The 4,484-nt window shown below is 35.1% G+C and overlaps 1 non-coding gene across 1 annotated transcript; it reads left to right on the forward strand.

The window, feature by feature from the left end:
* Positions 1–446: 446 nt before the first annotated feature.
* On the forward strand, positions 447–550 carry LOC112718781 (small nucleolar RNA R71). Its single transcript, XR_003161109.1, has one exon. It is a non-coding gene; the product is annotated as a small nucleolar RNA R71 (small nucleolar RNA).
* The last annotated feature ends 3,934 nt before the right edge of the window (positions 551–4,484 follow it).

The following is a 4,484-nucleotide window of genomic DNA, read 5'->3' on the forward strand; positions in this document are numbered from 1 at the left end:
AGGAGAAATTTGGATGATTTCTCCATGATGGGTTATAGGTGTTTCCATATGGTTCACCCATGTAATTAACCTCTGCCATGGCAGGGTTCTCAGGATCATAAGCTTCTTCAGAAGCTGCCTCTCTAGTACTGTTGGATGCATGTTGCAATCCATTCAGATTTTGAGAGATCATGTTGACCTGTTGAGTCAACACTTTGTTCTGAGCCAATATGGCATTCAGAGCATCAATTTCAAGAACTCCTTTCTTCTGAGGTATCCCATTATTCACGGAATTCCTCTCAGAGGTATACATGAACTGGTTGTTTGCAACCATGTCAATGAGTTCTTGAGCCTCTTCAGGCATTTTCTTCAGGTGAATAGATCCACTTGCAGAATGGTCCAATGACATTTTCGAAAATTTAGAGAGACCATAATAGAATATATCTAATAGGGTCCATTCTGAAAACATGTCAGATGGACATCTTTTGGTCAGCTGCTTGTATCTTTCCCAAGCTTCATAGAGGGATTCACCATCTTTTTGTTTGAAGATTTGAACATCCACTCTCAGCTTGCTCAGCTTTTGAGGAGGAAAGAATTTATCCAAGAAGGCTGTGACCAGCTTATCCCAGGAGTCCAGGCTATCCTTAGGTTGTGAATCCAACCATATTCTAGCTCTGTCTCTTACAGCAAAAGGGAAAAGCATGAGTCTGTAGACTTCAGGATCAACTCCATTTGTCTTTACAGTCTCACAGATCTGCAAGAACTCAGTTAAAAACTGATAAGGATCTTCAGATGGAAGCCCATAAAACTTGCAGCTTTGTTGCATTAAGGCAACTAGCTGAGGTTTCAGCTCAAAGTTATTGGCTCCAATGGCAGGAATGGAGATGCTTCTTCCATCAAACTTGGGCGTTGGCTTTGTGAAGTCACCAAGCATTCTCCTTGCATTATTATTATTATTTTCGACTGCCATCTCCTTCTCTTGTTCGAAAATTTCTGAAAGGTTACCTTTAGAATAATTTAATTTAGCTTCTCTTAATTTCCTCTTCAGAGTCCTTTCAGGTTCTGGATCAATTTCAACAAGAGTGCCTTTTTCCCTGTTCCTGCTCATATGAAAGAGAAGAAAACAAGAAAAGAAAGAGGAATCCTCTATGTCACAGTATAGAGATTCCTTTATGTTAGTAGAAGAAGAAGGGGGTAGAAGAATGAAGAAGAATGGTTCGGATTTTTAGATGAAGAATGGTGAAGAGAAGTGTTAGTAATTAAATAATTAAATAGAAGAAGAAAAGAGAGGGAAATTTCAAAAATAGTTTTGAAAAAGTGTTTAATGATTTTCGAAAATTAAAGATAATATATAATTAAAGTTAAAATTTAAAACAATTAAAAAGAATTTTTGAAAAAGAGATGAGATATTTCGAAAATTAGAGAGAGAAAAGTAGTTAGGTGGTTTTGAAAAAGATAAGAAACAAACAAAAAGTTAGTTAGTTGATTAAAAAAAGATATCAAATTTGAAAAGATAAGAAGATAAGAAGTTAGATAAGATATTTTGAAATCAAATTTTGAAAAAGATAAGATAAAAAGATAAGATTTTTAAGAAAAAGATATTTTTAAAAAGATTTAATTTTTAAAATTACTTAACTAACAAGAAACTACAAGATAAGATTCTGGAACTTAAAGATTGAACCTTTCTTTACAAGAAAGTAACAAACTTCAAATTTTTGAATCAATCACATTACTTGTTAGCTAATTTTTCGAAAATTTGATATAAAGATAAGAAAAAGATTTTTTTGAAAATATTTTGAAAAATAATTTTGAAATTTTCGAAAATGATAAGAAAAATGAAAAAGATATGATTTTTTTGAAAAAGATTTTAAAAAGATAAGATTTTTAAAATTGAAATTTTGACTTGACTTGTAAGAAATAACTAATTTTAAAAAAATTTTGACCAAGTCAACCCAAAATTTCGAAATTTTGGAGGTAAATAAGGAAAAGATATTTTTTTGATTTTTGAATTTTTAAAGAAAAACACAAAAATGACCCAAAACATGAAAATTTTGGATCGAGACACAAGATGCATGCAAGAATGCTATGAATGTCAAGATGAACACCAAGAACACTTTGAAGATCAAGATGAACATCAAGAACATAATTTTGAAAAATTTTTTGATGCAAAGAAAACATGCAAGACACCAAACTTAGAAATCTTTAATGCATGGAAAATATGAATGCAAAAGTGCACATGAAAAACAACAAACAACACAAAACAAGAAATCATCAAGATCAAATAAGAAGACTTGTCAAGAACAACTTGAAGATCATGAAGAACACTATGAATGCATGAGATTTTCGAAAAAAAATGCAAGAAAAATTTTAAAAGCATGCAATTGACACCAAACTTAAAAATTAACACAAGACTCAAACAAGAAACACAAAATATTCTTTATTTTTATGATTTTCTAATTTTTTTTGTATTTTTATTTTAATTTTTCTTTTCGAAAAACATGGTTAGAAAAACGAAAAAGAAAAGAAAAATTTTGAAAAAGATTTTTGAAAAGAAAATTACCTAATTTGAGCAACAAGATGAACCGTCAGTTGTCCATACTCGAACAATCCCCGGCAACGGCGCCAAAAACTTGGTGGACGAAATTGTGATACAAGAATTCCAGGCACTGTTAGAGAAGCTCACAACTCCGTTCAACTAACCAGCAAGTGTACTTGGTCGTCCAAGTAATAAACCTTACGTGAGTAAGGGTCGATCCCACAGAGATTGTTGGTATGAAGCAAGCTATGGTTACTTTGTAAATCTCAGTTAGGCAGATTAAATTGGTTTATGGGTTTTCGAAATTTAATAAAAAAAGAAAATAAAAAGGGATAGAAATACTTATGTAAATCAATAGTGAGAATTTCAGATAGGTGTATGGAGATGCTGTGCTCCTCTTGAAACTCTGCTTCACTACTCACTCTTCCTTCAATCCTTCTTACTCCTTTCCATGGCAAGCTGTATGTAGGGCATCACCATCAACGGTGGCTACTTTCAATCCTCTCGGGAAAATGATCCTATGCGCTGTCACTGCACGGCTAATCGTCTGGAGGCATCACCTATGGCTGATGGCTACATCCCGTCCTCTCAGTGAAAACGTTCCTATGCTCTGTCAAAGCACGGCTAATCATCTGTCGGTTCTCAATCAGGTTGGAATAGAATCCATTGATTCTTTTGCATCTGTCACTAACGCCCAGCCTTCAGGAGTTTGAAGCTCGTCACAGTCATTCAATACCGGAATCCTACTCGGAATACCACAGACAAGGTTAGACTTTCCGGATTCCCAGGATCCTACTCGGAATACCACAGACAAGGTTAGACTTTCCGGATCCTCATGAATGCCGCCATCTTTCTAGCTTATACCACGAAGATTCTATTGGGGAATCTAAGAGATATGCGTCCGGCCTAAGGTAGAACGGAAGTGGTTGTCAATCACGCGCGTTCATAGGTGAGAATGATGATGAGTGTCACGGATCATCACATTCATCAAGTTAAGTGCAACGTATATCTTGGAATAAGAATAAAAGGGAATTGAATAAAAAGTAATAGTGATTGTATTGAAACTTGAGGTACAGCAGAGCTCCACACCCTTAATCTATGGTGTGCAGAAACTCCACTGTTGAAAATACATAAGTAAAAGGTTCAGGCATGGCCGAATGGCCAGCCCCCTTGAGTGTGATCAATAGTCTCCTCAGATGAAGAATAAAACAAAACTGAGACCAAAGATTGTCTAATACAATAGTAACTTATCATATTTATACTAGACTAGCTACTAGGGTTTACATGAGTAAGTATTTGATGCATAAATCCACTTCCGGGGCCCACTTGGTGTATGTTTGGGCTGAGCTTGATCTATCCACGAGCTGAGGCTTTTCTTGGAGTTGAACTCCAAGTTATAACGTGTTTTGGGCGTTCAACTCCGGATCATGACGTTTTTCTGGCGTTTAACTCCAGACAGCAGCATGTACTTGGCGTTCAACGCCAAGTTACGTCGTCAATTTCCGAATAAAGTATGAACTATTATATATTCCTGGAAAGCTCTGGATGTCTAATTTCCAACGACGTTGAGAGCGCGCCAATTGGAGTTCTGTAGCTCCAGAAAATCCATTTCGAGTGCAGGGAGGTCAGATTCCAATAGCATCAGCAGTCCTTTTGTCAGCCTTTTTCAGAGTTTTGCTCAAGTCCCTCAATTTCAGCCAGAATTTACCTGAAATCACAGAAAAACACACAAACTCATAGCAAAGTCCAGAAATGTGAATTTAACATAAAAACTAATGAAAATATCCCTAAAAGTAGCTTGAACTTACTAAAAACTACCTAAAAACAATGCCAAAAAGCGTATAAATTATCCGCTCATCACAACACCAAACTTAAATTATTGCTTGTCCCCAATCAACTGAAAATCAATTAGGATAAAAAGAAGAGAATATACTATAAATTCCAGAATATCAATGAATATTAATTATAA

This window comes from Arachis hypogaea, chromosome 10 (assembly GCF_003086295.3).
Source record: "Arachis hypogaea cultivar Tifrunner chromosome 10, arahy.Tifrunner.gnm2.J5K5, whole genome shotgun sequence".
Lineage (NCBI taxonomy): Eukaryota > Viridiplantae > Streptophyta > Magnoliopsida > Fabales > Fabaceae > Arachis > Arachis hypogaea.